The 11,279-nt window shown below is 44.0% G+C and overlaps 1 non-coding gene across 1 annotated transcript; it reads right to left on the bottom strand.

Annotated features, from left to right (window-relative positions):
- Positions 1 to 10,507: 10,507 nt before the first annotated feature.
- On the bottom strand, positions 10,508 to 10,580 carry Trnaa-cgc (transfer RNA alanine (anticodon CGC)). Its single transcript has one exon. It is a non-coding gene; the product is annotated as a tRNA-Ala (tRNA).
- Positions 10,581 to 11,279: the final 699 nt, after the last annotated feature.

Genomic DNA, 11,279 nt, shown 5'->3' with positions numbered 1-11,279 from the left:
GGTTCTGTGACCGTGTGGGCTGCAGATTCCTCGATTTGCGCCATAGAATGGTGGGGTTTTGGGTTCCGCTGGAAAGGTCAGGAGTCCACTACACGCAGCAAGCGGCTACATGGGTAGCAGGGGTTGTGTGGCGTGGACTGGGCGGTCTTTTAGGTTAGATGGCCTCGGGCAAGTACAGAAAGGGCAACAGCCTCAAACGGTGCAGGGCAAAGTAAGGACATGCGGGGACCAAGCAGCAATCGGTATTGTAATTGTAAACTGTCGAAGCTGCATTGGTAAAGTACCGGAACTTCAAGCGCTGATAGAAAGCACCGAAGCTGAAATCGTTATAGGTACAGAAAGCTGGCTCAAGCCAGAGATAAATTCTGCCGAAATTTTTACAAAGGCACAGACGGTGTTTAGAAAGGATAGATTGCATGCAACTGGTGGTGGCGTGTTTGTCGCTGTTAGTAGTAGTTTATCCTGTAGTGAAGTAGAAGTGGATAGTTCCTGTGAATTATTATGGGTGGAGGTTACACTCAACAACCGAGCTAGGTTAATAATTGGCTCCTTTTACCGACCTCCCGACTCAGCAGCATTAGTGGCAGAGCAACTGAGAGAAAATTTGGAATACATTTCACATAAATTTTCTCAGCATGTTATAGTCTTAGGTGGAGATTTCAATTTACCAGATATAGACTGGGACACTCAGATGTTTAGGACAGGTGGTAGGGACAGAGCATCGAGTGACATTATCCTGAGTGCACTATCCGAAAATTACCTCGAGCAGTTAAGCAGAGAACCGACTCGTGGAGATAACATCTTGGACCTACTGATGACAAACAGACCCGAACTTTTCGACTCTGTAAGTGCGGAACAGGGAATCAGTGATCATAAGGCCGTTGCAGCATCCCTGAATATGGAAGTTAATAGGAATATAAAAGAGGGAGGAAGGTTTATCTGTTTAGCAAGAGTAATAGAAGGCAGATTTCAGACTACCTAACGGATCAAAACGAAAATTTCTGTTCCGACACTGACAGTGTTGAGTGTTTATGGAAAAAGCTTAAGGCAATCGTAAAATGCGTTTTAGACAGGCACGTGCCGAGTAAAACTATGAGGGACGGGAAAAACCCACCGTGGTTCAACAACATAGTTAGGAAACTACTGCGAAAGCAAAGAGAGCTTCACTCTAAGTTTAAACGCAGCCAAAACCTCTCAGACAAACAGAAGCTAAACGATGTCAAAGTTAGCGTAAGGAGGGCTGTGCGTGAAGCGTTCAGTGAATTCGAAAGTAAAATTCTATGTAACGAGTTAACAGAAAATCCTAGGAAGTTCTGGTCTTACGTTAAATCAGTAAGTGGCTCGAAACAGCATATCCAGACACTCCGGGATGATGATGGCATTGAAACAGAGGATGACACGCGTAAAGCTGAAATACTAAACACCTTTTTCAAAAGCTGTTTCACAGAGGAAGACCGCACTGCAGTTCCTTCTCTAAATCCTCGCACAAACGAAAAAATGGCTGACATCGAAATAAGTGTCCAAGGAATAGAAAAGCAACTGGAATCACTCAACAGAGGAAAGTCCACTGGACTTGACGGGATACCAATTCGATTCTACACAGAGTACGCGAAAGAATTTGCCCCCCATCTAACAGCCGTGTACCGCAAGTCTCTAGAGGAACGGAGGGTTCCAAATGATTGGAAAAGAGCACAGGTAGTCCCAGTCTTCAAGAAGGGTCGTCGAGCAGTTGCGCAAAACTATAGACCTATATCTCTGACGTCGATCTGTTGTAGAATTTTAGAACATGTTGTTCGCTCGAGTATCATGTCGTTTCTGGAAACCCAGAATCTACTATGTAGGAATCAACATGGATTCCGGAAACAGCGATCGTGTGAGACCCAACTCGCTTTATTTGTTCATGAGACCCAGAAAATATTAGATACAGGCTCCCAGGTAGATGTTATTTTTCTTGACTTCTGGAAGGCGTTCGATACAGCTCCGCTCTGTCGCCTGATAAACAAAGTAAGAGCCTACGGAATATCAGACCAGCTGTGTGGCTGGATTGAAGAGTTTTTAGCAAACAGAACACAGCATGTTGTTATCAATGGAGATACGTCTACAGACGTTAAAGTAACCTCTGGCGTGCCACAGGGGAGTGTTATGGGGCCATTGCTTTTCACAATATGTATAAATAACCTAGTAGATAGTGTCGGAAGTTCCATGCCGCTTTTCGCGGATGATGCTGTAGTATACAGAGAAGTTGGAGCATTAGAAAATTGTAGCGAAATGCAGGAAGATCTGCAGCGGAGAGGCACTTGGTGCAGGGAGTGGCAACTGACCCTTAACATAGACAAATGTAATGTATTGCGAATACCTAGAAAGAAGGATCCTTTATTGTATGATTATATGATAGCGGAACAAACATTGGTAGCAGTTACTTCTGTAAAATATCTGAGAGTATGCGTGCGGAACGATTTGAAGTGGAATGATCATATAAAATTAATTGTTGGTAAGGCGGGTACCAGGTTGAGATTCATTGGGAGAGTCCTTAGAAAATGTAGTCCATCGACAAAGGAGGTGGCTTATAAAACACTCGTTCGACCTATGCTTGAGTATTGCTCATCAGTGTGGGATCCGTACCAGATCGGGTTGACGGAGGAGATAGAGAAGATCCAAAGAAGAGCGGCGCGTTTCGTCACAGGGTTATTTGGTAACTGTGATAGCGTTACGGAGATGTTTAATAAACTCAAATGGCAGACTCTGCAAGAGAGGCGCTCTGCATCGCGGTGTAGCTTGCTCGCCAGGTTTCGAGAGGGTGCGTTTCTGGCTGAGGTATCGAATATATTGCTTCCCCCTACTTATACCTCCCGAGGAGATCACGAATGTAAAATCAGAGAGATTAGAGCGCGCACGGAGGCTTTCAGACAGTCGTTCTTCCCGCGAACCATACGCGACTGGAACAGGAAAGGGAGGTAATGACAGTGGCACGTAAAGTGCCCTCCGCCACACACTGTTGGGTGGCTTGCGGTGTATAAATGGAGATGTAGATAATGAGCAAAGTATCGGAAATACACCCCGATGACGGCTGTTTCTCTGGAAATTGAAATATCTGTTCCATTATTATGACTTGACATACTCTTTGCTTTACTATCACAGTATTCCACGTCAAATCCATACCTTCCTTACGACTGGACACAGTCATTTCCTTTGTACATGTCAGAGCAGAGACACATACTTTATAATCCTGGTGCTCAAGGGGAACTAATCACACATCCCCTACTACTAAGCATAATGTTTCATAAATTATTGCTGCCGATAAGAAACAATACTGACCGAAAATCAATGATGGATGGACATGTCTCATAACTTTTTCTTGCGAGTGGTACAGCTGTCATAGAAAGAGAAATCGTCTTATAAACCGTCAGACGTTGTTATTAACATGTTCTAGAGGAAACAGATTATCCAGAGAAGAGCAGCACGTTTCGTCACAGGATCGTTTAGTGAGCGCGAAAGCGTCTCGGAGATCCTCAACCAACTCCTGTAGTAGGTGCTGCAAGAGAGGCGTTCTCAGTCACGTCACGGTCTAGTGTTAATGTTCCGAGAGCGTATTTTGCTAGAAGAGTCAATCAATACACTGCCGCCCCCTACGTGCATCTCGCCAAAAGACCACGAAGATGAAATGAGAGACATTCACCATAGAAACAGAAAACGACAAAACGTTAAGTTTCCTTGACTTCATAATATATAGACGCATCAACCAACTCCAATTCTACATTTTCAGGAATGTGAACTCCACCAGCACAGCCATTCACAAACGTTCTAATAAACCCATTGCGCACAAACTAGCCAGTTTCCAATATATTATGCACAGCCTGAACAAAACCCCACTCACTGAAAACAGCTATAACAATGAATTACAGATAAACAGACAAATCGCTGTACAGAGTGGATACTATACAAATACTATAGATAAATTGAATCACGTAATTAAAATACGATCAAAAAAGACACCCAACGCATAAAAACAAGTCTTCTCACCAACTTACAATCAAACAGAACACACATATGAGCACAGATGAACAAGAAACACCCACAACAATAAACAACTGGTTCACTCTCACTTGCAACAACAAGGCAGCCCATAGAATAGGCAACATACTCAAAAACAAGGGTTAAAAATAGCCTACAGGACAGATAACTCAACATAGAGAAAGCCAGGAACAACCAACATAAGACAGACAATCATAACACATCTCGTATTTACCAACTAACATGTCAGCATTGCAGATCAATTTACATTCGACAGACAAGCAGAAACTTTAATACCAGATACACAGAACACAGAAGAGCGCTAAAAATGGCAGGTACTGAACACTTTATGGACAAGAAAAATAGCCCAACAGATATCAATACTGACCTAGAACTATGTTCTCTGCCCTCAAAGAATTATTAGATAACACCAACGTACGGAACCCCCTCCCCCCCCCCCCCATTACCCTTCACACACACACACACACACAACCTTCCACATACAATTAAATAATTTCAGGCATAGCCATAGCAGTTTTCAAATAGTACATTTTGCTAAACAACTTGTCTACATTAAGCTCTATATGGCTGCCGATGACAAACTGTGAAAGAAAACATGTACTATAAAAACATAAAAAGGTATGAATACATAACGAAGGGTTCTACAAAAATTTGTAATTGCGATTTCAAAAAATAATATTTACGTGTGTACATAGAGCAAAGAACATTCTTTATGTTTAACATCCATAAAATAAAAGCCCACTGATGTTGCAACTGTAGTGAAACATGTTTAGGTTGTGAAACAAAATAGTGTTTTGTTGAAGGCAGACCCCAGCGAAAAATATTTTGTATGTTCAGTTTCTTAATATTTACATTTTCTCCATGAATCGGCAAGCGATTACATCACTCCCGGTGGCGAGAATACATCACCGTCGTTCCAGATTCTAAAACGCACACGGTGATGTAAAATTGTACTTTGGAAAAGTACAATTTCCGTTGATGGCTGCATTTCTCACGCGATTGTACACAATTTTGCCATTAAATCGTCCACTTACGCTACGTATTTACAAGCACCAACTTGACTGTCTCATTTACATCCGCGGACTACACTGCAAACCACTGTTAAGTGCATGGCAGAGAGTACTTGGAAGAGCAACAAATTTCGAATTTTTTTCCCCGTTCCGTTCGCGTACGGAGTGCGTTAAGGGCGAGTGCTGAGACGTCTCCGTGCTGTGGCCGGCCTGACTCTGCCTTCAGCCTCCTTACGGCAGCGACGGGTAGTGGCTGGAGAGCGCCCCTGGACTCCTCGCTTCAGGGAAATGTAACGGACTTTGGGTCAAAAAATCGATTTTTGAAAAATATTATTTTCTTGATATATATGCAGTTAATCCATGTTGTGTGTGAATTTTATCACGCTAGCAGCTTTAAAAATGCCTTTAAATTGTTAAACTGATTAATTCTACACTGGCAGCCACTCCCACCTTTCCTGACATTTGAGAAACTACTTACTTCAGTGGAATTCTTGTCAATGTGAAGGCTATTTTCTTTCGTTATTTTTGGTAGACATTTATATCTCTGGCTGACATCTAGATCTTTGCCTGAAAACATTCTTGCATGTGACTTATATTCGTTTTGAAATACCAACACATATGAGTAGGTGGAAGATTGAATTCGGCAATCCTTACGTGGAAGATTTATGCATAACGGTGGTGGAAAAACTGTGTTTGGGTGGCGGAAATTTAATGAAAATTGGTTTACCAACAAAAAAGAGGAAGCAGCTCGAAATGAAGAACGTAGCTTCAAGGACAGGAGAATTGTACAGGTGCATGAAGGATGTTGATATGGATTCCACTGGATTCAGACTTACTGATTTAGAGTTCTATGCCAGGCTATAAGGTTATCATGTTCGTGTGTTTGCTGTAAAAATGCGAAGTGCATGATTGTTGTTGAAGAAAGAAGAGTGGGAATAGCTTGTGATTTTAAATTAATTTGTAATTCGTGTGGCAATGATTTTCAATTTCCTCCTTCAAAAAACCTGACACTGGTACCTATGAAAGCAATTTCACGTTAGCATATGCTCTGAGATGCGTAGGACAGTGCAGGGAAGGAGGAAATTTATTGTGCTGTTTTCTGAACATGCCTCCACCTTGTGCAAGGTGTGAAAAAATAAATAAAGGAATGTCTGATGCTGTATGCGATACTGATACAGTTTCTATAAAGAGAGCAGTGCAGGCACTGGTGGAAATAACCCAAAGAGATCCTGTAGTAGATAATCATGACAGTGAATCTACTTCAAATATAATGACCAGTATGTGTTTGTAGATGGAACCTGGATGCACATATCTCCTATGCAGTTGCATCTGTTCTTGCTATTGACTCAGGTAAAGTTTTAGATGTAGAAATTATGTCTAAATACTGCCACCAGTGTGCTACAAAGAAAATGTCCAAATATGAAAGTGAGAAGCTGTGCCATGACAAGCATGCAGTAGCATCCTCTACAAATTATAGTTGCTCAAGTGGGGGTATGGAGGCTGCTGCAGTTGTGAAGATGTCCTCCAGATCTGAGGACCAGTATGGTGTTAGATATACTAAATACATTGCTGATGGGGACTCCTCTTCGTTCAAAGCTGTAACAGATAAAAATCTGTAAAAACACAGCAATAGAAAACTTGGAATGCGATGACCACATCCAAAAGAGGCTTGGTGGTAGAGTTCGTCGCTTGCTGAAAGAAAGAAAAGATAAAGTGATTAAGGATGGAAAACCACTAGGAGGAAAAGGCAGGCTTACTCTGAAAGAAATTGATTCTCTTCAGTTATTTTATGGGAGAGCTTTCAGGAAAGACACACAAAAATTAGAAGCAATGAGGCGTGCCGTGTGGCAGTTCCCCCACCCCCCAAAACTTTCCACTGACCAAACAGGAATGCACAATCTGGGTCTGAAAGACGATTGATGTAAGTTCCACAACAGAAACGAGACATATTCACATAAACACTCATTACCAGAACCTGTTATGAATGCAATTAAGCCGACAGTCCGCTTTCTTGCAAACCCTCATTTATTGAGGAAATGTCTTCATCGAAAGACACAAAATGCAAATGAAAGCATCAATAATTTAATTAAGATTGGATACTCAAAAAGAACATTCTGTGGACATGAAGTACCTAAAATAGGTGTCTATGATGGAGTTTTATGTTGCAATAACGGAAATAATGGCAGAATTGAAGTACTGAGGATAATTGGTTTAGATACTGGTAGTTTACAACAAAAACGTTTCACACAATCTATACTCCTCCAAATTATTCGAAAAGCACTGTATGTACAATTATAAATAAGCTGAAATATTCATTCTAAGCCTCCAATTAGTCAGGAATTTAAATAGTGCGGTAGACTTACTTAGCCGTGGCGCGGCTCTCTGGCGCAAGACGCTATCGATGACTCCTCTGGTTGAGGTTGGCACTGTGTGCGATCGCGAGCGCCTCCTGTCGGAGTGGGGCTGACGGGGAGTGAGTACGAGTAACGAGAGTCTGGGGCGGACAGCAGGGGAGAACGGACATGGCGGCCGCACTCTGAGGCGGCAAGAGAAGAGTTGTGCACAGCCGAGAAGGGAACGTTGAGCAAGGCGGCAGTCCGCATCGCTTTCCAGGGGACAGAGAGTTGCGGCAGTGCAGCGAGCAGACACCAGATCCGGGAGCAGTGCTCCGGTTTGTGGACGTGACGTGGGTCGTATTTTGGCGCAGTATAGTTTGCTTGGTACGCATCTGCTGCTCCCTTTATGCCCACGTGTGTTGTTCTGTCCGTATGTGCATTGAAAAGGTTACGCTCCAGCTGGAACAGTGGCTTGTGCTTTACGTTCATGCACCCTGACTCATTTGTTTTGCTGCAGGCAGCTGTAACTTCAGAGATTTTTTTTCGTCGCGATTGCCTCAGCCCGGTGGTCCCTAGTACCTGAGAACAAGACAGCTAACGTGTGACCTGATGTTTTGGTTTTTGGAGTCCTGTTTGGGCAACCTAGTTATCACGCACACAGATGTATTGCTGCCGAGTGAGGTTAGTCCTAATCTTGTGGAACTGAGCCTTCAGTGGCTGGCTCGTCTGCTAATTAATTAATTTAACCTTTGTGGTGTTTTTTGCTTTCAATGGTGAATTTCTTGTCATTGATTTGTGTATGTTTCGCCGTTAATAATAACTGTAAGATAGCAAGGTTTTGTAGGGCCTGCGTATCGTGACTGTATTTTTGGCAACTGTTTAATTTTCTTCCTTGTTTATCGGTGGTCTGGAAGTTGGTTTGAAGGTAAATCCGTTGGTAAATCTTTACTGGACCTAACTTAACTAATCTTGCGTTGAACTAATGCCATTATTAAATCGTTTCTTGTGTGCTGTAAATTCCATTACCATAGACAAGGAGACAGGGCACATTCTGTGGTCGAGGGGTAGGCACGGTTGCTGCTTTGCGCGTGGCGTCTTGTCGCACGCTATCATTTCCTGCGTTAGTACGGGTGGCGTGAGATTTGTTTGCTCGCGGTTGTATGGCCGCTAGTCAGCTGTGCCTGCTCCCGCATCAGGGTGTGCCGTGTTTCGTAAGGCGTACGCCGACTTTGTCACTGTTACTCCTGTGTTGCTGTCGGTCGCTTACCGAAACGTTAGTCTGTTTTAGCACTGTGGCCACTGGGCCGTGACGATGTCGGTTGATGACCAGCGTTTTGGCGGTCGTCCGCTCTGAGTGGCTTCGGTCGCTTGGACTTGGCCGTTACCTTCTGGTTATAGATTAAACTTGTTTATTTGCTGTAAATTCCTAAGTAGTTTGTGAGAAAAGTTGTAACTCAGCTTTTCATGATTTTACACAATTTAAGCCATTTGGTAAGGCATTTTCCTATCTGTTTTATTTCAATGAGAATTCTTTATTGGGGTTATTCACCTGTTGAAGCTTAACATAAAATTTGTAACTTAGCTTTCATGATTTTACTTAATTCTTGTAAAGCAGTCCTTTATCTACGTTTTATTGATTGGTAATTCTTTATTGGGGTTATTCACTGGTTGAAGGTTAACATACGTTTGTAACCAAGTTTATGTCCTTACTTAATTGAGATTTGTTAAGAGCCTTTATTGCTGGAAGATCATTACAGCTTGGGTGCTTGTAATTGTGAATACTGTTTATGTTGTGGGCTACCCTTCCACTTTCACAGCCAAGCTGTCCTATCTACCAGTACAAATGGTAGCAGAGTGTGGTTGTTTGGGGGTACGTGTGCTAGCAGCACTATTCACAATTGCGAGCTTAGGTAGCATTAAGTTTGAAATTTGTTTGGAGCGCATACTTTCTCTCGTAAAAATGTTTCAGCCTGAGCAGACGAGCCACTCGCAGCTGAGGAGTAGCCCTGATATCGATTATTTGCGCAGAGAGCAGCTAGCTTATGAGTTGGAGGTTCGTGGGGCTCCTACCGATGGTACCGTGGCCGAGTTGAGCGCGCGGTTTCGGGGCGTCTTGGACCAGCCGGTATGCGCGTCGGTGAGGTAGGTGTAGCACGTCCCTTTCAAGTGGGCAAGACAATTTGGAGTTTATGGGTGGTAGTAATCCTCGCAAACAGATCGGTCGTATACAAGCCCATCTCTCACTGGGCGGGTAGACTGCAGGATTTAGAACGAGTGCCTGTTACTCCGCAGCAAAGTACTACTATTGGACAGTTTGTCAGGAAGGTAATGCAGTTGCAGACTCAACTCAATGCGGTAGGTTGCCTTGAAGAGGGCGTAGGGCATGTTGAACAGTTAGTTTACCGCAGGGGGATGACTGATCTAGCACGTGGTGGCGTTAGGACTAGTCCTTGTCCCCCTGAGCCCTTTGCTAAGCTACCTAACCCTTTCCTCGTATTAGTGCACGGAATAAATAAACTGAACTTGAATGAGCTGCCTCGAGTTGTCGAAGTTCTATGGTTATTAGTACGTTTGGAAATTAAAGCTGATATATTAGAAGTGACATATCGTACTATTTTGCAGTTTATTTATCCCTTGTATGAAGGAGTGTTGAGTTCTATCATTGGTCAAGTCTTGGAGCATGGAGAGTGAAAATCTCATTCTGGAAACATCCCCCAGGCTGTGGCTAAGCCATGTCTCCGCAATATCCTTTCTTTCAGGAGTGCTAGTTCTGCAAGGTTCGCAGGAGAGCTTCTGTAAAGTTTGGAAGGTAGGAGACGAGGTACTGGCAGAAGTAAAGCTGTGAGTACCGGACGTGAGTCGTGCTTCGGTAGCTCAGTTGGTAGAGCACTTGCCCGCGAAAGGCAAAGGTCCCGAGTTCGAGTCTCGGTCGGGCACACAGTTTTAATCTGCCAGGAAGTTTCAGGATATTAGTGTTTAACGTCCCGTCGACAACGAGGGCATTAGAGACGGAGCGCAAGCTCGGGTGAGTGAAGGATGGGGAAGGAAATCGGCCGTGCCCTTTCAAAGGAACCATCCCGGCATTTGCCTGAAGCGATTTAGGGAAATCACGGAAAACCTAAATCAGGATGGCCGGAGACGGGATTGAACCGTCGTCCTCCCGAATGCGAGTCCAGTGTGCTAACCACTGCACCACCTCGCTCGGTCATGGAGAGGGCTCGTCGGACTTGCGTAGGAGGATTATTGATAGTCGCTTGACCAAACGCATGAGAGCAGATTTAGTTAACCAGTACTACTGCCGGGTTCAGAGGTCGACTGACACACTCCAGCAGTATATTGAGGATGTTAAGGTTGCCATTCGAGCTCTGAATCTAGATGTTGTTGAAGGAGAGATAGACATTATTTTGGTAGGTATTAAGCCCAAGGATAGGTCACGAATAATGTTTGCCAATAAGCCCACGTCCTTGCGGGATCTAGATAGCCTCGTGTTGGCCATTGAAGGATTACGTTATGCTGACAGTAGGCGTGGTGGGGCAAGTCATGCGGGGGCGCAGACCTGTGTAGGAGAATATGTCGGGAGTCGAAATGTAAGTTCCGGGAACCCCGTGGCCAATTTATGTAACCGTCAGCTTAACAGAAGTGGGGATCAGGGATGGCAGGTACAAAAGGCGCTTGTTTCCGTTGTGGTGCTTTGAATCATTTGGTGCGTGAATGTCCTGAGCAGAGGAAGCCGCGTCCAAGCAGAGCAGCCGACGCCAAGTTTTGGAATGTACTGGACGCGATGAGCCACCTTTGAGGTCTTTCAAACGGATAAGGGCCGTGTTCGGTCAGTCCTTACCGTTGAACTGTGCCTCCCTTAACCACAAACCAGTCTGCGCCTTGTTGGATTCAGGAAGTAGTG

This window comes from Schistocerca serialis, chromosome 11 (assembly GCF_023864345.2).
Source record: "Schistocerca serialis cubense isolate TAMUIC-IGC-003099 chromosome 11, iqSchSeri2.2, whole genome shotgun sequence".
Classification (NCBI taxonomy): Eukaryota; Metazoa; Arthropoda; class Insecta; order Orthoptera; family Acrididae; genus Schistocerca; species Schistocerca serialis.
Note: the sequence above shows the minus strand (reverse complement) of the source record. Positions and strands in the feature narration are given on the sequence as shown.